This window comes from Podarcis raffonei, chromosome 4, assembly GCF_027172205.1.
Source record: "Podarcis raffonei isolate rPodRaf1 chromosome 4, rPodRaf1.pri, whole genome shotgun sequence".
NCBI classification, from domain to species: domain Eukaryota; kingdom Metazoa; phylum Chordata; class Lepidosauria; order Squamata; family Lacertidae; genus Podarcis; species Podarcis raffonei.
This window is the reverse complement of record NC_070605.1, coordinates 10,679,737-10,705,255: the sequence shown is the minus strand read 5'-3', so window position 1 is coordinate 10,705,255 and position 25,519 is coordinate 10,679,737. Positions and strand designations below refer to the sequence as shown.

Genomic DNA, 25,519 nt, shown 5'->3' with positions numbered 1-25,519 from the left:
CTGTTAGGGATTGTAGGAAAAGACCTGCCAAGGAAAGCGAAAAATATCTTCATGTATGCGACAACGGCGGCAAGAGTCCTAATAGCACAAGGATGGAAGAACGAGGAAATCCCGACTAACGAACTATGGCAAGAGAAACTGATGGACTACGCAGAATTGGCAAAACTGACAAACAAACTACGGGACAACTGGGACTTCAAAGATGAATGGAAACGCTTTACAAAGTACTTAAAGAAACAACAAAGTGAACTGGACTCCTTGGCAGGTTTTGAATAAACCACCACAAACTTTTTATTGACAACAGCTAGTCAAACAAATTAAGGATCTATACAACTTTGTAACATGCAGAGAATAACATTTGTTGATAAACCAGAGAGAGGAGCTGTGGGAAGTCGGGGGGGGAGGGGAGGTTACTTTATGGGGAAATGGGGGGGGATTAAGGATGATATATTTTTTGATAAAATGTTTTGTTGAAATTCCTAATAAAAATATTTTTAAAACAGAGATTCTTTTTTCTTTAAAATATAAAGTGGAATCAAAACGAAATTAATAAAAAATAAACCTCACCGATTTTAAAAAAGGCGCCTAGGAATTCTGTTGCGGCAACAATAACCTAGGGTTTAAGGTGCCCTTTCTAACACTGCCCTTGCGGCGCGTGGAGAGTTGGGACTGTGGGCAAAAAGGTTTGGAGGGAGCAGCTGTCGTGTTTGTGGGCTTTTTCAATGGTGCCCCCAATATACGCAATTTTGCTTAAACTCCTTGGAATGTAATGCCCAGGTAAATTAAATAAATAAATATAATAATAATAATAATAATAATAATAATAATAATAATAATAATAATTTATTTGTACCTCGCCCATCTGGCTGGGCTTCCCCAGCCACTCTGGGTGGCTTCCAACAAAGATTAAAAATACATTAAAATGTCACACATTAAAAACTTCCCTGAACAGGGCTGCCTTCAGATGTCTTCTAAATGTCAGGTAGTTGTTTAGCTCTTTGACATCTGGTGGGAGGGCGTTCCACAGGGCGGGTGCCACCACCGAGAAGGCCCTCTGCCTGGTTCCCTGTACAGTGGTATCTCGGGTTAGGAACTTAATTCGTCCTGGAGGTCCATTCTTAACCTGAAACTGTTCTTAACCTGAAGCACCACTTTAGCTAATGGGGCCTCCCACTGCTGCCGCGCTGCCAGAGCATGATTTCTGTTCTCATCCTGAAGCAAAGTTCTTAACCTGAAGCACTACTTCCATACATCCACTGTATTAAAGGTAAAGGTACCCCTGCCCGTACGGGCCAGTCTTGACAGACTCTAGGTTGTGCGCCCATCTCACTCAAGAGGCCGAGGGCCAGCGCTGTCCGCAGACACTTCCGGGTCACGTGGCCAGCGTGACAAAGCTGCATCTGGCGAGCCAGCGCAGCACACGGAAACGCCTTTACCTTCCCGCCAGTAAGCGGTCCCTATTTATCTACTTGCACCCGGGGGTGCTTTCGAACTGCTAGGTTGGCAGGCGCTGGGACCGAGCAACGGGAGCGCACCCCGCCGCGGGGATTCGAACCGCCGACCTTTCGATCGGCAAGCCCTAGGCGCTGAGGCTTCTACTCACAGCGCCACCTGTATTAGTATCGCACTATTCTGCCTTGGTCAGACCACACCCAGAATAAAGTGGTACCTCGGGTTAAGAACTTAATTTGTTCCGGAGGTCCGTTCTTAACCTGAAACTGTTCTTAACCTGAGGTACCACTTTAGCTAATGAACGGAAAAAATGAACGAATTCCTATGCCCCACAAATAACCCAGAGATGCATTTTAAATAAAAGCATACATTCTACTCATGTAAAAACACGCTGATTCCCAGACTGTCTGCGGGCTGGATTGAGAAGGCAATTGGGCCAGATCCAGCCCACGGGCCTTCGGTTGCCTACCCCTGCTATAAACAGTAGGTTGTACGACATACCTGCAAATGCCAACTTGCCCCACTCCTCTAAACTCCCATCTCCCAGATTGCGCCAGCCAGGACCTTTTGCTGTCAAGTTCCAAGAAAATAAACCATAGAAGGGGAAGGAAAATCTTAGAAAGCTGCCAGTTTGAGGCAGCCTCGCCGCCAGACAGGAGGAGGATGAACAGCTTGGGTTGAACACCACAATGCCACAAGCCCTTAGCCAAAGTGCCTCATCTGCGCTCATCTCCCCACAGCCCTTGGCAGACTTGTGAACGTTATGTTGCAACACACAAAGCAGTTGGAAGAGGCGATGGGTCTCTCAGGAGCCCTCAGCAGGCACAGAAAAGGGGAAGGGCGGCTTCAACCGCAGCCAACTCGCTATTGCACAAGCCAACTGCACTCTGACCTCAACTGGGAGAGGGATCACAGCTGGAGGGCAGAACTAAGGTGTGGGTTTGAGGGATTTTTTTTTGCACCCAGAAAGGGCCGGGAAATCTCCAGTTAGAAGTGGAAGGAAAGAGCAGTTCCAGGGAAGGAGGATTGGCAGATGAAATGGGCAGAATACAGTGGTACCTCAGGTTACAGACGCTTCAGGTTACAGACTCCGCTAACCCAGAAATAGTACCTCGGGTTAAGAACTTTGCTTCAGGATGAGAACAGAAATCGCGCGTATGGCGGCAGCGGGAGGCCCCCTTAGCTAAAGTGGTGCCTCAGGTTAAAAACAGTTTCAGGTTAAGAACGGACCTCCAGAACGAATCAAGTTCTTAACCCTAGGTACAACTGTATGCCGAAATGGCTGAATTAAGAAGTAGAATTCAAGACCAGGAGAAGGAAGTTTTTAAGGAAGAACGGGGGAAATTGGTGGAATACATGAAAAATCATTGTAAATGACTAGAAACATTAGCAGGATCAGACTACAGTGGTACCTCGGGTTAAGAACTTAATTCGTTCTGGAGGTCCGTACTTAACCTGAAACTGTTCTTAACCTGAAGCACCACTTTAGCTAATGGGGCCTCCCGCTGCCGCCACACGATTTCTGTTCTCATCCTGAAGCAAAGTTCTTAACCCGAAGTAATATTTCTGTGTTAGCGGAGTCCGTAACCTGAAGCGTCTGTAACCCGAGGTACCGCTGTAATTGGAGCGGGGATGGGGTGGGGATAAAATAAGGTAAGATGGTGAAACAGAAAGAAAAAGGAGTACTTTGAATATGAAGCAGAAAGGGGAAAATTATAATGAGCCATGGGAGGAGGAGAAGGGAAGTCGATATTAACAACGTGATTTAAATCATGCAATTTGTTTAACTGTTGTAAAATTGAAAACGATAAATGAATTCAGAGAGAGAGAATATCCACTTAACAATGAAAGAAGAGGTTGCTGGATCAGGCCAGTGTCCCACCTCTGGCAGTGGAAGCAGAGCATTGCCCCCATGGCTAGTAGCCATCTATAGCCCTTATCCCCCATGAATTTGCACAATGCCTTCCTAAAGTTTGGTCTGCCTAGCTCAGCACGCTGGACTCTGGCTGGCAGCTGCCCTTCAGGGTCTCGGCCACAGAAAGTCTGCTGTGCTCAGGTCCTGCCTGTCAGTTTCCCATGGGATGTTGAACTAGATGGAGCCCATTGGCCAGAACCAGCAAGGCTTTCCCCATGTGCTTAAATTAGGAATAATAATAATAATAATAATAATAATAATAATAATAATAATAATAATAATTTCCCCAGCCACTCTGGGCGGCTTCCAACAAAACACTAAAATACAATAACCTGTTAAACACTATTAAACATTAAAAGCTTCCCTAAACAGGGCTGCCTTTAGATGTCTTCTAAAAGTTTGGTAGTTATTTTTCTCTTTGACATCTGGTGGGAGGGCGTTCCACAGGGCGGGCGCCGCTACCGAGAAGGCTCTCTGCCTGGTTCCCTGTAACTTGGCTTCATGCAGCAAGGCCCTCAGCATCTGGGCAGAACGATGGGGGTGGAGACGCTCCTTCAGGTATACTGGACCGAGGCCGTTTAGGGCTTTCAAGGTCAGCACCAACACTTTGAATTGTGCTCGGAAACGTACTGGGAGCCAATGTAGATCTTTCAAGACCGGTGTTATATGGTCTTGGCGGCCGCTCCCAGTCACCAGTCTAGCCGCCACATTCTGGTTTAATTGTAGTTTCCGGGTCACCTTCAAAGGTAGCCCCATATAGAACGCATTGAAGTAGTCCAAGCGAGAGATAACCAGAGCATGCACCACTCTGGTGAGACAGTCCGCAGGCAGGGAGGGTCTCAGCCTGTGTACCAGATGGAGCTGATAAACAGCTGCCCTGGACACAGAACTGACCTGCGCCTCCATGGACAGCTGTGAGTCCAGAATGACTCCCAGGCTACGCACCTGGTCCTTCAGGCGCACAGTTACCCCATACAGGACCAGGGAGTCTTCCACACCTGCCCGCCTCCTGTCCCCCAAAAACAGTACTTCTGTCTTGTCAGGATTCAACCTCAATCTGTTAGTTGCCATCCATCCTCCAACCGCCTCCAGACACTCACAAAGGACCTTCACCGCCTTCGCTGGTTCCGATTTGAAAGAGAGGTAGAGCTGGGTATCATCCGCATATTGATGGACACCCAGCCCAAACCTCCTGATGATCTCTCCCAGCGGCTGCATGTAGATGTTGAAAAGCATGGGGGAGAGGACAGAACCCTGAGGCACCCCACAAGTGAGAGCCCTGGGGTCTGAACACTCATCCCCCACCACCACTTTCTGGACACGGCCCAGGAGGAAGGAACGGAACCACTGTATGACAGTGCCCCCAGCTCCCAGGACCTCGGGAATTTATCTCCCAACTTTCCTCCGAGGTTCTTCCCTCCCCATTCTCTCCTGAAAACAACCCTGTGAGGTAGGCTAGGCTGAGAGTGAGTGGTTGGCCCAAGGTTACCCAACCAAGTTCCTGGCCGAGTGGAGATTTGAACCCAGGTCTCCCAGATCACAGGAGTGGGATAGAAAGACGGCACTCCATCAACTTCTCCAGATCATTCAAGCGGCTCCTGCAGTCTCCCAGTTCCTGACAGGAGGGGCGTAGCATTGCAGCAGAGACAAAATGTTCCAAGATAAAATAAGCTGGCCTCAGGGACAATCAGGAGTCTGCTTTGCAATTTACGCACGGCTCTAACCGATTAATCAGGTTAATTAAACTGAGGAAACGTCTCTATTTCTGGGATGCGTTTTTTGTTTATTTGGAGCGCAGGCTGGGACTGCTGGGCAGGTTTAGCCTGGAGAAAAGGAAACTGATACGAGAGCCATCTTGAAATATGGGAAGGGCTCTCGCCATGGAAGATGGAGCAAGCTTGCTTTCTGCTTCTCCAGAGGGCAGGATCCGAACCAATGGATTCAGGCAACAAGGATTCTGACTAAATACAGTGGTACCTCGGGTTACATACGCTTCAGGTTACACACTCCGCTAACCCAGAAATAGTGCTTCAGGTTAAGAACATTGTTTTAGGATGAGAACAGAAATTGTGCTCTGGAGGCCCCATTAGCTAAAGTGGTGCTTCAAGTAAAGAACAGTTTCAGGTTAAGTACGGACCTCCGGAATGAATAAGTACTTAACCTAAGGTACCACTGAATTAGGAAGAATGTTCAGAGGGGAGGACCTGTTCAACAGTGGATTTACTCCTCCCAGCAGTAAATCACACTATGCAACAAGAGTTAAGTCTTTATTAGCAAAAACACAATTGGCAAAGGAGTGTCAGGCCGAATGAGTACAAGAATCTCATCGCAGGTGGGTCTTGCCCGATACATCAGTTGCTGAGACTGAACGTCTCCACTTTCCCACAGCCAGCTAAGTCCTCTCCCTCTCCAGGGTCCCCCCCCCAAGCAATCAGAGACTGCGCCTGCATGCAGCCAACCTCTCCTCCACCCTTTTCATGCCTCTTCTGGTTCTGGAAGACAAGAGAGGAGGGGAGCTTGTAGCAGCAGGAGGGGGAGACAGCTGTGACTCTTCACCAGCCTGACCCGTCTCTTGGACTCCCTCCTCTTCTGCCTCTGCCTCCGATTCTGGCCTTCTCTCTGCCACAGACTCTCCCTGCTCACTAAACCCTGTGGCCTCCTCAGCTTCCGACACCCCCAGTCTTCTCCCTCTCACCTCTCATCGTTGTCCCACCAACATTTTCCAGCCTCTGAACCTTATTCCCTTGGGGGTCCCCCAGCTGGTTCCGCCCACCATTCTTCTGCGTCCAACCAGTGGCATAATATGGGGTGGTTGCTCCGGGCACAAAATTGAAAAGGATGCAAAATTTCAACACCTGGTGCTGCCTCAATATAGCTGCATGCTTCCACAGAAAACGGCTTCTCCATGCAAACCAGAAAATGACCTCTCCAGACAATGGAACAACTTTTCTTATCTCTGTGACTGAGATCTCCCGGGTGACATGGATGCCATTAGGCCATTAGGCCCTCCAGATGTTTTGGGACTACAACTCCCATCATCCCTAGCTAACAGGAGCAGTGGTCAGGGACGATGGGAATTGTAGTCCCCAAACAGCTGGAGGGCCAAGTTTGGCCACGCCTGCATTAGGCTGTTGAATGTGTGTGTGTATTCCAACAATTTACCTTCCACCCACCCCTTCTGTGCAGCCATGGGCTCTGGCAACCCACGCTACACCACTGCTTCCAACCAGCCCACAACACTGGGCTAGAACGCCTCGAGATGTGCTCAAGCCCTCGCCTGTGGCAGTTGCACCACAGGGCATTGCTAACAACCGGCAAGCTTGCAGGGACGCTTGCTCACCGCAAGCGATCTTAACAACGAGGAACCGTTGAGAAGCCGCAACGGTTCCGAGGGCAGGGTTTCCAAACGGCCGTTTGAGATGCTGCAAGATCTACGGGTGAGATTCCTGCAGCTGCGAGGCGTCCCCATTGGGGATCTGCTGCGCCGCTTTGCAAACCAATCTGACACTGATGCCTTCAGCCCACAGACATCGTTCCAGAGCCTGTCCATGCCCAAAGCTGAACTGCCTGCCCTGAGCATGGCTGGCTGACCACAGGCTAGGTGCCAACCTGCGGGAAAGATTCCTACAGCTACCACCTGCCAAGGAAGTGGAGCAAGCCAGCCTGTGTCTGGGCAAGATTCCAGAAGCGTTGGTCTACCATCTCAAAAAGACAATAGGACTATTGTGGTGCCACGAGGGGCTTGGGGGGGCTGATGCACACACGGGAGTGTGTCTGTGTGCCAAAACATTGGAAACAACGTACGACAGGACAATTGCATGGCTGCCTTGAACATCGCCCCTTGCAAATGTTCCCCAGCACCTGCACGGGTCTTGCACAAATGAGGTTGTGATCAGTGGCATACGGTGAATTTTTTTGTAAGGGCAGAGGCGCCAGCTTGCGAAGGTGATTGGCATGGGTGGGGGCGGGGCCAATGCTGGGACATCCTGACATCACAAGCATGAGCATTGCGTCTCCTTCCCCAAGCTGGGCAGAAGCTTCCCGGGCTTTGGGAAGAAGGCAACAGGCTTTAATACTTGAATACTCTAATTTTGAAGGGACGCGGATGGCGCTGAGGGTTAAACCACAGAGACTAGGGCTTGCCAATCAGAAGGTTGGCGGTTCGAATCCCCGCGGCGGGGTGAGCTAACAATGCTCGGTCCCTGCTCCTGCCCACCTAGCAGTTCGAAAGCACGTCAAAGTGCAAGTAGATAAATAGGTACCACTCTGGCAGGAAGGTGAACGGCGTTTCCGTGCGCTGCTCTGGTTCGCCAGAAGCGGCTTAGTCATACTGGCCACATGACCCGGAAGCTGTACGCCGGCTCCCTCGGCCAGTAAAGCGAGATGAGCGCCGCAACCCCAGAGTCGGCCATGACTGGACCCTAATGGTCAGGGGTCCCTTTACCTTTTGACTCTAATTTACTGGGGAAATCAGCTCCCCAAGGTATTGGCCAAGGAGATTCAGGAGGAATGTGGCCACTTCAAGAGCCCAGGTCCAAGCTCAATCCTGGCATGTGTTATGAATTCAACACTGTATCCCAATCTCACCCAACCTGGGGCCTCCTAGATGTTTTGGACAACAACTCCCATCAGTCCTAGTATCGCATGCGTTAGAAACTCAGATATGTAGGCTAGGTGCCCAATGGCACCTGAAATCTAGGTTGCAGTCGCCACAGCAGAATGCGTTTTCACCAGGGGGTTGGATTAACTCAGGGGTCCGTCCCCCCATGCTACAATTCTATGATCTCAACTACAGTCGTACCTCGGAAGTCGGACAGAATCTGTTCCAGAAGTCTGGTTGACTTGCAAAACATTCGGAAACCAAAGCGCGGCTTCCGATTGGCTGCAGGAAGCCAATCGGAAGCCCCGCCGGACGTTCAGCTTCCAAAAGAACATTCGAAAACTGGAACAGTCGCTTCTGGGTTTGCGGCGTTTGGGAGCCAAAACATTCAACTCGCAAGGTGTTCATCAACTAAGGTACAGTGGTACCTCGGGTTACATACGCTTCAGGTTACAGACTCCACTAACCCAGAAATAGTACCTCGGGTTAAGAACTTTGCTTCAGGATGAGAACAGAAATCGTGCTCTGGCGGCACGGCAGCAGCTAGAGGCCCCATTAGCTAAAGTGGTGGTTCAGGTTAAGAACAGTTTCAGGTTAAGAACGGACCTCCGGAACGAAATTAAGTACTTAACCCGAGGTACCACTGTACAGATGTACCTTGCTTGACTGCAACTTGCTCTTACAAGAATCCACTTGTCCGGTATGTAAAGAGGAGACACACACACAGTTGAAATGGAAATGATATTAACTATGGACTAAGGCAGAGGGGTTTATAAACTGGGATCGAACCTGGTAACCAAGAATCTCCGCATTTGGACCTGCGCCAGTAGCAAAACGCGCCCAGCTAATTTCTAACACTGCATCCTAGCTGTGGCTGAGAGTATGATTCAAAACCTTTAGAGGACACCAGGTTGCCGGGGCAGAGGGAGGCTGCTCTATCCACTATACCGTACTGCCCAGCGTATGACTATATGCCACCGGAGAAACAGCAACTTTCGTCTCTGCGGGACTCATTAAAGTTTATCGACAGGGAAGGGCAGACCCTGGCCTGCATTTCAAGCCGTGCACACATCTATTTTAGTCCCAAACGAAGGGTTATTTCAAATGGCCTGCTGAGCCAAATTCTGCCAGCCAGGCACTCTTGCAGTGCAGCCACAGAGCAAAACCACAGAGATAAGACAAATATCAAGCCTTGGCTGTAAGCAGACGAATCAGGAAGGGAACCTCACTTTGCCGAGCGGAACTTACTTCTGAGTAAGCACGTCGCAAGGCTCGGATGGTCAGAGGGCCTCACTGCAGTCAGAATTTCACGTTTCCGATCTTATATCCTTGCCTACCTGCTTTGGCGTGTCTGTCTCCCTGCAAACCGACCCCCCTGCAAAAAATATAAGTCTCGGTGCTCCAAAATCATTTTGCAGTGGTACCTCGGGTTAAGTACTTAATTCGTTCCGGAGGTCCGTTCTTAACCTGCAACTGTTCTTAACCCGAAGCACCACTTTAGCTAATGGGGCCTCATGCTGCCACGCCACTAGAGCACGATTTCTGTTCTCATCCTGAAGCAAAGTTCTTAACCCGAGGTACTATTTCTGGGTGAGCAGAGTCTGTAACCTGAAGCGTATGTAACCTGAAGCGTATGTAACCCGAGGTACCACTGTACTTCATCCAAAATCTGGCACAAAATAATGTGATAAAGGGTCTCTTTCTCTCTTCTTTTTGCTCTTTTCCTTTTCTGTACAATCGTGTTTTGTATTTTCTTATAAACGAGTTTGAACTTCATTGTTTAATATGTTAAAAAACTATATATATAAAATTGGTGAGGAATTGAGAGAAAGAACCAGCCAAAAAGTGACACATGGCCGGCCTTCTCTCTCTGTGTGTGTCTGCAACGCTTGGCTTGAAACTCTCAAGAAACTGCGAAGACAAATGTAAAAGGAATACTTGTCTTCAAAAAAGTGTGCGCAGGCCCCTCCTTTGCACAAACGCTGCCTCCTCCTCCTCCTTCCACAGGAGGGCCAGTGGAGGAGGAAAGCCAAAGGAACCAGCTAAGGGAGAGAGGGAAAAGTCCCACGCCTCATGGAAAAACTGCTTGCGTTCAGTGGCATGGAAGGGAGATGGAATCAGGAGTTCAGGAGGAGAAGTCTGCAGCTGGATCCGGCCAACAGCTCATCTACTCCAGCCTCCTGTCCTATTCCTGGCCAAGCAGATGACTGCAGCAAACCTGCAAGGAGGATTCAAGCACAAAAGCATTCTCTTCTCCTCCTGAGGTTTCTAGTAGCTGGCGTTAGGAAGCACTGTTGCCTCTCGCCGATGCACCTTTTAAATAAAACGCAGGTCACTTTTTTAATGACACGCTTTCCGAGTTCTCCAGAGACTGGTTCGTGAATCCTCATCCAGATCAAGGGAAGTACAGTGGTACCTCGGGTTACATACGCTTCAGGTTACGTGCGCTTCAGGTTACAGATTCCGCTAACCCAGAAATATTACCTCGGGTTAAGAACTTTGCTTCAGGATGAGAACAGAAATTGTGCAGCGGCGGCAGCAGGAGGCCCCATTAGCTAAAGTGGTGCTTCAGGTTAAGAACAGTTTCAGGTTAAGAATGAACCTCCAGAACGAATTAAGTACGTAGCCAGAGGTACCACTGTACAGTGGTACCTCCGGTTTTGAACGGGATCCGTTCCGGAGGTCCACCCGTATCCCGAAGTTTTCGCAACCGGAGCACTGCTTCTGTGCATGCGCATGGTGCGGTTTAGCGCTTCTGCGCATGCGCGAGCAGCGAAACACTTCTGGGTTTGCCACTTATAAACACCATCTCCAACTCCTTGAAAGATTCCATCAATCGTATCTCCAAAAATTTTTACACATCACCTGGGAAGGCAGGTGAACTAATGCCAGTGTACTGAAAGAAGCGAAGATCACCAGTGTTGAAGCAATGATTCTTCAAAATCAACTTTGTTGGACTGGTCATGTTGTGTGGATGCCTGATTATCGTCTTCCAAAGCAACTACCCTATTCAGAACTTAAAAATGGAAAGCGTAAGGCTGGTGGTCAACAACAGAGGTTCAAAAACTCTCCCAAGGCAAATCAGAAAAAATGTAGTATAAACATCGGCAACTGGGAAACACTGGCCTGCAAGCGCTCCAATTGGAGAACAGCCTTTACCAAAGGTGTCACGGGTTTTGAAGATGCTCAAACTCAGGACGCAAGGGAGAAACGTGCTAGGAGGAAGGCACGCTTGGCAAACCCTCACCGTGATCAACTCCTGCCCAGAAACCTCTGTCCCCACTGTGGAAGGACATGTGGATCCAGAATTGGCCTCCACAGCCACTTACGGACTCACTGTTAAAACCGTGTTCATGGAAGACAATCTTATTCGGTTATGAGTGATCGCCAAAGAGAGAAGACTGCCACTGTCGTGCTTTCTATCATTTTAAAGTGCTATTTGACGTTTAAATTTTGTTTTCTTTCCCTTTCCTTTTCTCCTCCGCAAGCCGCTTTGATTGCAATAGTAAAAAATCGCTAACAGAAATCACCTTGTGCAACCACACTTGGAAGACTCTAAAAAGTTCAGATGGTGTCAGTTGGAAATGGCAGAGCTGGAAAAAGTTCAGAAATGGCTATCCAAAAATGATCAAGGTGCAATTCTCCCTTTTTAAGTTGGGGGAAATGAGGGTAAGATGGGGGAACCATGACCGGGAGCGTATAAAATTATGGTGCAGAGAAAGCAGAGATTTCTTTCCCCTCACACATAACAATGGAACTCAGGAACATACAATAATAATAAAAATGAACGTTGGATGATTCAGGCTAGACAGAAAGAAGGAGGGCACAGACCATTGTTAATCTGCAGAATGTGCTTCACGGATAGCCACCAACTTAGGTGGTTTGAAAAGAGGATGAGACAGACTGGTGGAAGTCAAAGCCTTCCCTGCGGTGGCTGGAACAGGAGGACAGAGACAGAGATATACAAAAGAACAATCTCACTGTCTGGATAGGTCTCACTTCCTGGCTCACACTGAGAGGCTATTTTTAAATGTTCCCAGGGATGGAAAAGAGAGCTGCTTATAGGCACCAACGAGGGTTAGAAAAAGTAAAGACTTTAATGCAACTGGAACTGGTAACGTTTTGTTGTTGTTGCGAACACAAAAATCACTAAATGTAGCAGCAGGAAGAAGAGGTCCTTCTGCAACACAGTTATTATTTACAGTCGTACCTTGGTTCTCAAATGCCTTGGTACTCAAACCACTTGGAACCCGAACGCTGCAAACCCAGAAGTAAGTGTTCCGGTTTGCGAACTTTTCTCAGAAGCTGAACGTGCTCCGTTTTGAGTGCTACACTTCCAATGTGAGTGTTACGTTGAGGTCTGCCTGTTTTTGCTATTTATTTTGCGTTTTTGTTTTCGTGGCTCTTTTTTGTGCCTGTGTGGAACCCAGTTCAGCTACTGATTGATTGGTTGTGTGACTGCAGTACATCCTTTATTGCTTTCATTTTATGGATCAATGGTCTCGTTAGATAGTAAAATTCATGTCAAACTGCTGTTTTGGGGGTTGTTTTGAAAAGTCTGGAACGGAGTAATCCGTTTTGCATTTCTTTCTATGGGAAAGCGCGCCTTGGTTTTAGAACGCTTTTGGTTTTGGAACGGACTTCTGGAATGGATTAAGTTTGAGAACCAAGGTAACACTGTGGTGCAATTTTTCTAAAATCCCTGCCAAGGCAAATGCAGCTCCAGGCTGAAGATTGGAACAGTCACAGGAAGAGGTGACTTAACAGGACCCCTGCAGTGTAGTTCACACAGGAAAACTGCAGGCCAGGCTCTGATTGGTTTTCAAGAATGCTGCTGTGCTGTGCAGAAGCACTAGAGACTAGACCAGGCACCCTCAAATTCAGCCCTCCAGATGTTTTGTGACTACAGTTCCCATCATCCCTGACCACTGGTCCTGTTAGCTAGGGGTGATGGGAGTTGTAGTCCCAAAACATCTGGACGGCTGAGTTTGGGGATGCCTGGATTAGACTCACCCTGAGAAGGTACAATTGTGCATTGTTGTCCATTGCCAGTATCCCATTGCAAAGTGGGCTGAGACAGAAGCCTACAACGACCCTTCAGTGCTGGGAGAGTAGAGTTTGCAGTACCCTTATAGCTTACAGTAGGCCATGGCTACTTAGGTAAAGGTAAAGGGGCCCCTGACCATTAGGTCCAATCGTGGCCGACTCTGGGGTTGCGGCGCTCATCTTGCTTTATTGGTTGAGGGAGCCGGCGTACAGCTTCCGGGTCATGTGGCCAGCATGACTAAGCCGCTTCTGGCGAACCAGAGCAGCACACGGAAACGCTGTTTACCTTCCCGCTGCAGCGGTACCTATTTATCTACTTGCACTGGTGTGCTTTCAAACTGCTAGGTTGGCAGGAGCTGGGACAATGCAACGGGAGCTCACTCCGTCACAGGGATTCAAACCACTGACCTTCCGATCAGCAAGCCCAAGAGGTTCAGTGGTTTAGACCACAGCGCCACCCGCGTCCCTTTACCTTTTGCTTCAGAATAGCAGTTGCTGGAAGCCACAGTGACCTCGATTGCATGTAAATATTAGTTGTGTCCCCACCCTGCAAAGAGATGGTGTAACACAGCAGCCAAGATCATGGGCTGCAACTTGTACGGAGCCTCGAGCTGATGAACATTGTAGACCATTTATGGCAGCTACATTCTGCCTCCACAGCTAGAGCAATACTTCAGTTGAAAGAGGGGAGAGTTGCTCTTGTGTTCAGGACCTGCTTGCTGGTTTCTCACTGGCATCTGGGTGGTCACTGCAAGAACAGGACACTGTACTGGGTGGGCCACTGGCCTGATCCAGCAAGCTCTCCTAAAAACAGAAGACGGGGTGATGATCTGATGGAGAAGAGCACAGCTGGCTGGTACCTTGAAGATGAGCACTCCTGTTAGGAGGCAAGGATGCACTACAAAATTTTGTTGCAAGTCCCACTTGCAATAATTACCGACCAGGCTTGCAGGACATCCCCCTCTTTTGACCAAAAGTGCATTTTAGGACACATCCATCCCTCCTCTGTAGCTGCGCATTTGCAAAGGAAGTTCAGCAGGATGGGGCAGCTGGTCTTTTAAGGACATTCATCCATCATCATTGATCATCTCATTCATTGCCCCCCAGAGAATTTTCCAAGGAACATGGCTTGGAATCCTCTGCTATGACCACAGTGAGCCAACACTACGACATTCACAGGCTCACTAATGCCAGTGTGTTGGAAGAAGCAAATATCACCCATGTCGAAGCAATGATTTTTCGACATCAATTTTGTTCAGTTCAATGTTGTGCGGATGCCTGATTATCGGCTTCCAAAGCAACTACAGTGGTACCTCTGCTTACGTACTTAAGACAACAATCATGAACAGGGAACCTGCCTCTCCCCAAGTTGTCTGGAAGGAGAGCTCTACTAGACCAAGGGAGACAGACTCCAACTTTGTCTGACGCGTATCCTCAGTTGCCGCAAGGAGAAGGGATGTTCACCAGGGGCACCAACTCCCAAGAGATGCTCAGATGGCGGTGAGATGAGAGGTCTCTTCCGGGGTGGCCCCAGTGTGGAAGATTCTTCCCAGGAAAGCCTCTTTGGCAAACATTACAGTCTCAGGGATGACAGACAAATACATGGTTCTCTCCAAATGCCTGGGAAAATAAGTAACAGTCCATTTTGGGGTGGTTTATTGTTTGGATGGGTGCGGGGGTTATTTTAGGCTGCTGTTTGTTTTCATTCATTTCATCAATTTCGAACCCCGCTTGATTGTAAAGAAACCTCGAAGCGGTTTGCAGGTATAAACACCAAACAATAAAATCGTCAGTAAGACTTTAGGAAAGTTAAAACAAGAATAAACAACAAACAGATTAAAACTCGCACCAACTTTCTAAATATCTGGGTAGGCTTGTCTTAAAGCAAAAATGCTTTTAGCGGGCGGGCTTTACCTGCTAATAGTAACACGAACTTGGCCCTCGTTGCCGTTTCAGTATAATTGCTTTAATGCATTTTTGATTTATATATTTTATTCTGCCTGTTCTTGTTCCTGTTAGTCTTTCCTGGACTCCTTCAGACCATGCAGAAGCGATGCATAGATTGGATGGAAAGGAGCCCTAAATGTGTGGCGGTTTTGCACCTCTATGCAGAATTTGCCTTGCTTCTTCTATTAAGGCTAATGCAGACCAAAGCTGTGTACACCTTTATATATCTTTAAACCATATTTCCCCCCCTCAAAGAATTCTTTAAGGGCTGCTGGGACCTCTTAACCCCGAGAGGACTAATTGACATTGCCCAGAACTCTTTGGGGGAAAGAATGTGCATTAAAGGTATGCACAGCCTGTTTTCGGTTTCTGAATCAGCAGAATAAGGCTTCCGTCTGTTTATTTTTTAAAAATACCCCACCCCAAAAAAAACCCCAAACACACAATGGTTCAGAGTCGATTCAACTGTCTTGGACTTCCTTTTGACTAAGGCATGACTAATAAACCTTTCCTCATTTTCTTGCCTGGTTGCAAAGTTCACCGGAGGTTTTCTTTAAATATGACAATTATTATTATTTTTCTTGCAGAGACATGAATTCTCTCCATGCTGGAAATCTGGGCCTTGACTTGCCTACATGCATAGGATCACAGAACTGTAGAGTCGCTGGGTACCACTGAGGGGCAGATCTAGTGCAACCCCTTGCAATAGGATCGCAGGGGGCACCCATATTAGTACCCGTGGGCACAACTTTTTCAGGTGGACTTCTTCCCCTGTCTACCGCCGCAGAAACCGTAGCGGCGTCCCCGTCGCTCGCTGCTAGCTTGACCAGCTCCCATCATCTGCTACCTCAAAGTGTCTCGAAGCGACTTACAATGCAAAACAAGAAATAGCAACAAATATCACCGTGCGCAGGAACAAGGATAAAACCAGAACCTAAAAAGTGCGTACCGTATTTTTCACTCTATAAGACGCACCAGACCACAAGACGCACCTAGTTTTTGGAGGAGGAAAACAAGAAAAAAATATTCTGAATCGCAGAAGCCAGAACAGCAAGAGGGATCGCTGCGCAGTGAAAGGTGCAATCCCTCTTGCTGTTCTGGCTTCTGGGATAGCTGCGCAGCCTGCATTTGCGCCATAAGATGCACACACATTTCCCCTTACTTTTTAGGAGGGAAAAAGTGAGTCTTATAGAGCAAAAAATACAGTAAATAGTCACAAAGAGACATATCCAACTCACGCCACCGAAAGTGTGAGATGCCATACGCATATCCAACAACCCTCCAAGTTGAGGGCAAGTAAGTCCTGGGTAAATAAAAATGGCTTTGCCTGGTGCCTGAACATAGGCAATGACTCTGCCAGGTGGGCCTCCTTGGGGAGGATATTTCACAAACAGGGAGCCACCACTGAGAAGGCCCTGCTGGTCCAACCTAGCAGAGCCGCCCACCTTGACGGCCATGCCATGCTATTTTCTCACTTGACACTCATGCCTGTTCATCTTCCGTTGCCTGATTTTATGTTCTTATGTTCTTTGTATACTGTGTTACCGTATTTTTCGCTCCATAAGGCGCACCGGACCATAAGGCGCACCTAGTTTTTAGAGGGGGAAATCAAGGGAAAAAAAATCCATCCCGCTGGCTGTCTTGGCTTCCTCTTTAGCCGCGCGCAACCTCTCCAGACAGGAGAGGCTGTGCATGGGTATGGCAATACCCCCACCTCCCGCAAAAGGCCACAGGAGCTGTGCACCCTTTAAGGAGCGTGCGGCTCCTGCAGGCTTTTCTATGAGGAGGGAGAAGGGACTGACTGGCCGCGTCAGTCCCTTCTCCCTCCTGGGGGAAAGCCCGCAAGAGCCGCGTGGAGCTTGTGTGTGGCTCTTGGGGGCTTTTCCTGCCTGCCTCCCCCCTGCATTCACTCCATAAGACGCACACACATTTCCCCTTTTAGGAGGGAAAAGGTGTGTCTTATGGAGCAAAAAATACGGTAGTTTTATTATGTTAGCCGCCTTGAGCCTGGCTCCGGCTGGGACGGGTGGGGTACAAATAAAATATTGTTATTATTATTACAGTGGTACCTCTGGTTGCGAATGGAATCTGTTCTGGAGGCCCGTTCGCAACATGAAAAGAGCACAACCCGTAGCGGCGTATCTGCGAACGCGCGGGTTGCAATTCGCCGCTTCTGTGCATGCGCGTGACGTCATTTTGCGCTTCTGCGCATGCGGCGAAACCCGGAAGTAACCCTTTCCGGTACTTCTGGGTTGCCGCGGGAACATAACCTGAAAAAACGTAACATGAAGCAGACGTAACATGAGGCATGACTGTACAGTCATACCTCAGGTTCAAGTAGCTTTGGGATGAGTATTTTCAGGTTGCGCGCTGTGGCGACCCAGAAGTAACGGAGCGCATTACTTCCGGGTTTCACCGCTCGCCCATGCGCAGACGATCAAAATGAAGTCATGCGCATGCGCTGAAGCGGCGAATTGTGACCTGCGCATGTGCAGACGCACAGATGCGGGTTGTGTTCGCTTCAGGATGCAAACGGGGCTCCAGAACAGATCCCATTCGCATCCAGAGGTACCACTGTATTATTATTATTATTATTATTTATTATTCCTCATTCCCCAATGACAATTTCAGATTGTAGATTCCTAGAGAGCAGGGGCCCACCTCTCCTAGTCTGTGCACAATACAGCAAGGCACCACAGGCAGTGAATCGGACAATTGTAGAGTTGTAAGGGACCTTCAGGGATCATCTAGTCCAACCCCCTGCAATGCAGGAATCTCAGCTGAAGCATCTATGACAGGTGGCCATCCAGCCTCTGCTTAAAAACCTCCAAGGAATGTGCCATGTAAAAAAACCGGAACAATGATCTCTTCTTACATCAAAGACAGGATATTCTAAAACTCCGAGCGATTCCTGCTTTCTTCTTTGGCGCAGACACTTAAGCATTGCACCCAAACCCAGCCAAGATCTCTATTTTTACGTCCTGGAATTTCAATCCAGACAGGGCAATTGACATGTCTGGGCTTATCTCCCAAGAGCAAACTTTTTAACCTCTCTCAAGTTTTGTGTTCAGACAAGGGGTTTCCCCCTCCCTCAATTCAGGAATCCCTTTAATCCTGTCATAACTTACTAGGGAAGTTTTTACAGCAAAGTTCCCAGAAAAAGGCTCCTACTCACTTGCACAACTCTTTTCCCGATAATTTGGCCTGTTTGGGGGATGGGGTGGGGGGAGGAAGGAGAAGGGAGAGAGAGGAGGGTGAACTGCAAGGTGGAGGGTTGCTGTGGGTGGGTGGGTGGGGTCATGAAAACAGAGAAGGGGGCAATGTTTGAAAGCAAAGACTGGGCACTGGAGGCAGGCACCAGAAGGCCAGCCGCCGATCATATTACTTGCAGCCACCGTGGCAATTGCTAGCACACTTCCAGGAAGAGGAGAAACACAGATCAGAAAGTGGAAAGAGGGAGCCAAAGGAAAGGAGCAGTTCAAGATTCTAGAAATACAGCGGTACCTTGATTCTCAGACTTAATCCGTTCCAAAAGTCCGTTCCAAAACCAAAAGCGTTCCAAAACCAAGGCACGCTTTCCCATAGAAAGCAATGCAAAACTAATTGATCCGTTCCAGACTTTTAAAAACAACCCCTAAAACAGCAATTTGACATGAATTTTACGATCTAACGAGACCATTGATCCGTAAAATGAAAGCGATAAACAATGTACTGCAGTCACACAATCAATCAATCAATCGGTAGCTGGACCGGGTTGTTCCACAGAGTCGCAAAAACAAAACAAAAAGAGCCTCAAAAACAAAAGCGCAAAATAAATAGCAAAAACAGACAGACGTCAGAGTAACACTCAAACTGAAGTGTGGAACTCAAATCGGAAGAGTAACACTCAAAACGGAGCAAGTTCGGATTCCGAAAAATGAACGCAAACTGGGACACTTACTTCTGAGTTTGCAGTGTTTGGGTTCCAAGTTGCTTGAGTACCAAGGCGTTTGAGAACCAAGGTACCACTGTCTAGCCAATTTCATTTGCCGTGGTAAGGCAGGTTTCCTCACCCAGCTGAATTCCCTTTCAGGCTTGACAGGAGGCAGAACCTCCTCCCTGATGGAGAACAGCCTTTACCAAAGGTGTCATGGGCTTTGAAGACACTCGAACTCAGGACGCAAGGGAGAAACGAACTAAGAGGAAGGCAGGCTTGGCAAACCCTCACTGTGATCAACTCCTGCCCGGAAACCAATGTCCCCACTGTGGAAGGACGTGTGCATCCAGAACTGGCCTCCACAGTCACTTACAGACTCATTGTTAAAACCGTCTTCCATTTATGGAAGACAATCTTACTCGGCTACGAGGGATTGCCAAAGAAGAAAGAAATTGGTTCACATGGGTATCACCGGATTTCTCCACAGGTGCAGCTCCACAGGTGAGGCAACAGAAGGGTCCCAGCAACTCAGAGGCAGTGCACCTGCTTGGAGTGCCGAAGGTCCCATTTTCGAACCCCGAGTCTTAAGGTAGGGCTGGGAAGGGCAGCTGTCTGAAGCTCAGGAGACCCACTTATGTCTGACTCAGTCGAAGGCGGATTCTTACAAGCTTATGGTTCTGGAGCACCTGCCTGGCATGCAGAAGGCACCAGGTTCAATTCCTGGCACTTCCAGGTAGAGATGGGAATTTCCCCGTCTGAAACACTGTAGGGAGCTCCTTCCAGACCTGCTTCCAGATGGTTTGCAGAATCAAAGAATCCTAGAGCCGGAAGGGACCTCGAGGGTCATCCAAACCAACCCCTTGCAATGTAGGGATATGCAGCTGTCCTGCACGGGAATCAAACCTGCAAGGTTGCCATTCTCAGCACCACGCTCTCACAAACTGAGCTCTCCAGGCTGTTAGTCCAAAACATCTGAAGGGAACCAGGTTAGTGAAAGATGGACAACATGAAACTCAATTGCTAATCCTGGAGTGGCAGAGCGGATTGTACAACTGGAATAAAAGTAAAGGTAAAGGGACCCCTGATCATTAGGTCCAGTCGTGGCTGACTCTGGGGTTGCGGCGCTCATCTCGCTTTACTGGCTGAGGGAGCCGGCGTACAGCCTCCGGGTCATGTGGCCAGCATGACTAAGCCGCTTCTGGCGAATCAGAGCAGCACATGGAAACGCAGTTTACCTTCCTGCCAGAGTGGTACCTATTTATCTACTTGCACTTTGACGTGCTTTCAAACTGCTAGGTGGGCAGGAGCAGGGACTGAGCAACAGGAGCTCACCCCATCGCGGAGATTCGAACCGCCGACCTTCTGATCGGCAAGTCCTAGGCTCTGTGGTTTAACTCACAGCACCACCCGTGTCCCAACTGGAATAAGGAGGGACCATTTTCAAATGCTCGCTCAAATCATTATTCCCCCACCACCCCACTTATTTGCTTTTTTAAAAAGGAAACAGATACATGTGGGGGTTAATGTTCCAGGTGAGCCTGCACCTTGCACAAAAACTTGCAAGCGGGGAGCGTCCAAAAATATGAACTCCGACCTCCAGCGGTACAGTCCATTCCCCATTTCAGAACCGTACCACCTTATTCCACCACCCACATGTCTCGATCCCACGCAGCTACATAGTGCGTTTTGAAGTTCTGTTCCTGGTCTGTTCACATGTGCAAGCCATTGCTGGGTGCGTGTAGAGTAGACCAACAGGCCAGTGTGTGTGTACATGCAAACACACATTTCCCCCTTTGTTTTAACGATCCGTTCCCCACCTTACAATGTTTGACTTGTACACTTTAAATGTCTTAAGTATGTAACTACCCAAACACCTAAGGAATCAGCCCTAAGGAATCCAGTGGATTCATTCCACACACTAACACGTGTTAACTGCATCCAAGGCTAAACACACCGGCAAGGCAATATAATAATAATAATAATAATAATAATAATAATAATAATAATAATTAATAATAATAACAGCAGCTTCTTTGCAATGAAATGTTTTACACTCCTCACTCAGCTGGCAAGAAAGCAGTTCCATTTGAAAGCATCCTTTCTTAAGCCAGAACTTTGCAAAAGTCCTGGAAAATAATGAATGCCTTTGATTTCAGGAAAGGAAAACAGACATACACAAACAAACACACACACACACCTCTCTTGAACAGACCGGCTTCAAGGGCGTCCCTCGGTTTTGATCAGCTCACTCCATCGCAGTTTCTCTGGAAACCGACCCTTTAAGTTTCAAAGCACGTGTACGTGTGTGTGTGTGTGTGTGTGTGTGTACGCTTGTTCCACCCCCGGGGACAGAAATGGGTGCTTTAACAACCCACCCCAAGTAAGAAACCCCTCTCTCCAACGGATGGATGGATAGAAAACAGACCAGGGTATCCAACGTGGTAGTTTAGCATCGAGTAAAATTTAAAAATTATTAAATGAATGAATGAATGGGGGAAAGATGCACGTCTGAATGCGCCCATGATGGAGGAGATGTGGCGAGCCTGCCTTCCCGTCAGGGGAAACGAGCTCCGGGGAAAACGCGGCGCAACTTTCATAAAGCTCACCTTTGTCTGCCTTTCTCCAGCGCCTTGCAACCTGGAAAGAGTCCCTCCCCGCGCCTGCTCTCCGCAAACGATGCGAATCCAATTCGCATTCGCGCCCGCCCTTTCCCAAGTTCGGGTCGCCGGCAGAGCAAGCCAGCGCCGACCCCCACCCCTTCTTTCACAAAAAGACTTCCAAGAGAGGGTTGCCAAAATCAGAAAGTTTTGCAAGAAGAGCACAGGCGGCCGCTCACCTTCCTGTTTTATAATTTTGGGCTTCGGAGACTTGCAATGGAGGAGAGGTTTCTCTGCTTCCGTCTCCTCCTCGGCAGCCAAGCTCCTCGCCAAGCGGAGCAGACCGGGGCTCGGAAGACGCAATTTCAAAAAGAAAAATACAACCAAACTGGCAATGGAGCAAGAAGGAAGGGAGGGAAAAAAGAGAGGCTTGCAATGGAATCCACAAGGAAAGCAGCTTTCCGAAGTAGACGAAGCAGCTGCCGCCTCCCCGGCCAGCGCTTTGCAAAATCGCGGCTGCTCGGCTTGTCTCTTTTTGTGGAAGTCCCCAGCAGGCGAACTGGATCTTTTTTCTCCGCGCACACACACAAAACACACCCCTCAGGGATCAGCCTTTCACCTCTGCTCGATGCAACCCCTCCTCCTCCTCCTCTTCTTCCCCCTTCAATGCACTAATCCCTCCTTCTTTCCCCGCATCTCCTCCTCTCCAGCGGCCAGGCGGGCGGGCGGGCGCGCGCTCTGTGCTAGCATGTGCCGACTGCCTCTCCAAAGGCACCAGCTGAACGGCGGCGGCGGCTGCAACTCCTCTTTCCCTGCCTTCCCCGGGCGGGGAGCGTCTCCAAAGTGCACAGCTCCGCCCCGCGCGCCCAACCAAGGCAGCCGCCAGCTGCCCTGGGTGCTGGTTTGGAGAGGTTGCTGCGCGCGCGGAGAGAGGCGCACAGGGATCGTCCGTCTGAGTTGGGCGGGTGGCTGCTGTTGTTGTTGTTTAGTCGTGTCCGACTCTTCATGACCCCCTGGACCAGAGCACGCCAGGCACTCCTGCCTTCCACTGCCTCCCCGCAGTTGGGTCAAACTCATGTTGGTAGCTTCGAGAACCATCTCGTCCTCTGTCGTCCCCTTCTCCTTGTGCCCTCCATCTTTCCCAACATCAGGGTCTTTTCCAGGGAGTCTTCTCTTCTCATGAGGTGGCCAAAGTATTGGAGCCTCAGCTTCAGGATCTGTCCTTCCAGTGAGCACTCAGGGCTGATTTCCTTCAGAATGGAGAGGTTTGATCTTCTTGCAGTCCATGGGACTCTCAAGAGTCTCCTCCAGCACCATAATTCAAAAGCATCCATTCTTCGGAGATCAGCCTTCTTTATGGTCCAGCTCTCACTGCCTTGTTGTGGCAAAGGGGCTTGAATAACTAAGAGAAAGCTATGAGCTATGCCGTGCAGGGCCACCCAAGATGGATAGGTCATAGGGGAGAGTTTTGACCAAACGTGATCCACCTGGAGCAGGAACCAGCAAGCCACTCCAGTATCCCTGCCAAGAAAACTCCGTGGACAAAGACAATGGATGGGTGGCTATGCACAACTTTCCAGGCAGCAGCCGCTTCTTTCTGGATGGGGTGGTGGGAGGAATGGGCGTAGCCAAGGGGGGGTGTAAGGGGGCAGCTGTCCCCCATTATCCTCAGTGGTTTCCCCCCCTAAAAAAATGTTTTTTTAAAAAAATGCTTTTTATTAAGTTTTCAAAAAATGCAGACAAACAGAATAAATACTTAAATATTCCACAATCATATGCCTACTTATTTACTATACGCTCTATGGCTTGCGGACTTCCCTCCCTCCCTTCAACAGGTTTTCGGATTATTCTCTTTCCCCCGCAGATTCTTAATTACATTCTATCCACATCACAAAATTTATTTTAGTCCTACTACAGTCTTTAAACTTCTACAGTTGCTGCTTATATATTCAACAAATTTACTCCACTCCTTTTTGAACTTTGTTTCTTCTTGGTTCCAGATCCTATGTGTTAATTTTGCTAATTCTACATATTCATAATTTTGCTAATTCTACATATTAGTAGCCCCAAAATGGAAAACACAGGAAATACCAACATTAGGGGAGTGGCAGACAAAAATGGTTGAATATGTAGAATGCTAAAAAAATGTTTAGGGGGTACTCTCATTTTCCTACTCATACTGAAATACTGCCCCTCAATGGGGCCAAACTTAGATTCACGAAATATTTAGGGGCAGTGCTTTTTTTTCTAAAAGAAATGTTTTGGGGTATTCTCATTTCCTACTCATATTGAAATACTGCCCTCCAATGAGGCCGAACTTAGATTCACGAAACGTTTTGGGGTATGTGTACCCCCAGAAAAAAGCACCGATATTCCTCAAAAAGTATTGGAAAGCATTAAAAATACCGTATTTTTTGCTTTATATGACTCACTTTTTCCCTCCTAAAAAGTAAGGGGAAATGTGTGTGCGTCTGATGGAGTGAATGCAGGCTGCGCAGCTATTCCAGAAGCCAGAACGGCAAGAGGGATTGCTGCTTTCACTGCGCAGCGATCCCTCTTGCTGTTCTGGCTTCTGAGATTCAGAATTTTTTTTTCTTGTTTTCCTCCTCCAAAAACTAGGTGCGTCTTATGGTCTGGTGCGTCTTATAGAGCAAAAAATACGGTAGTTAACGGGTGTTCTGCTCCCCCTCCCCAGCAGAAGCCTGTCCCCCATCTCCCCCCCCCAGAAAGCTTCTGGGGGAGATTTCCCCAAAACATATCATCAACTTGTTGGGCCCCCTCCTAACAAAAATCCTGGCTATGCCTGTGAAATGAGGGTGCAACTTTGCAAGGAGAGAGAAGTGTGTGTGTGTGTGTGCACTGCAGGCAAGGATAAGGGGGGGTGTAGTCTTTCAAAAGCAGAGGTACAGTGGTACCTCAGGTTAAGAACTTACTTCGTTCCGGAGGTCCGTTCTTAACCTGAAACTGTTCTTACCCTGAAGCACCACTTTAGCTAATGGGGCCTCTTGCTGCTGCTGCGCCACCGGAGCACGATTTCTGTTCTCATCCTGAAGCAAAGTTCTTAACCCCAGGTACTATTTCTGGGTTAGCGGAGTCTGTAACCCGAAGCGTCTGTAACCCGAGGTACCACCGTACAGGGGGTGGCTGGATCTCGCTCGCTCCCACTCCTTTTCCACCCACCCAACTCCGGAGCGGGTGGGTTTGTATATTAGGGACAGGAGGAGGAGGTGGCGAGCGGTTGGGGGGGGAGGTAGAAAGTTTCAGCAGATGGATGCAGAGAAGGGAACATCTGGGGGAGGGGAGGGTCTGGGCTCTTTTCCAGCCCCCCCCCGAGTAACAGCTTGGTGGAGGGCAGAGAGAGGTCCTGGGAGACGGGTTGGGATGAGGCAGAACAATTATTCCAGCTTTCTTTCATTTTGGTGATAAATTTGGTGCTGCTTGCTAAGGACCTAGGTTGAGTCAGCCACAAAGTGGGTGGTACTGTGGTGTAAACCACTGGGCTTGCTGATCAGAAGGTTGGCAGTTTGAATCCACCCATTGTGGCTGTCCAGTGGTCCTTTACCTTTTCTTTTTATTCTGGAAGTGGTGGATTTATACTAAATATTCCTTTTTTTTAATAGATTTTTTATTAAATTTTTCCATAATATCTCCAATCATACAATTTTCCAAATCACATATTTTGACTTATTGAACCTCCCTCAACTCCTCTGACAATCATCCGTAGTTAAATTTCTATCTTCACATTCCTTAATTATAATATCGCCTTTAAGTAAAATTTTTCTGTCCTCATTTACATTCTTGCAATATTCCTTATTTTTTCACAAAGCTTCTTTAAAACACACTAGCGTTGTTTGTTCCTCACATACAGTCTTCAAATATTCTCTGAATTTTCCCCAGTCCTCTAGGAACTTATGGTCTCTTTGAAGTCTGATTTTTCCAGTTAATTTATCCAGTTCTGCATAGTCTGTTAGTTTTGTTCTCCATTCTTCCAAAGTCGGTAGTTCTTCTTGTTTCCCCAAAAATGGATTTATACTAAATATTCCTAA

General features: G+C 48.3%; 1 protein-coding gene across 3 annotated transcripts in view; it reads right to left on the bottom strand.

Moving 5' to 3' along the window:
* Positions 1 to 22,234, bottom strand: part of TSKU (tsukushi, small leucine rich proteoglycan) — a 32,921-nt gene extending 10,687 nt beyond the window's left edge. The window contains exon 1 of one of the 3 annotated variants that reach the window (XM_053385447.1): positions 21,713 to 22,234. The gene's annotated coding sequence lies outside the window, so the exon portion shown is untranslated. Of the gene's footprint in view, positions 1 to 21,073; positions 21,339 to 21,482; positions 21,636 to 21,712 lie in introns of those variants that run through there. The other 2 variants (XM_053385448.1, XM_053385449.1) reach the window with 2 other exon arrangements.
* Between the last annotated feature and the right edge of the window lie 3,285 nt (positions 22,235 to 25,519).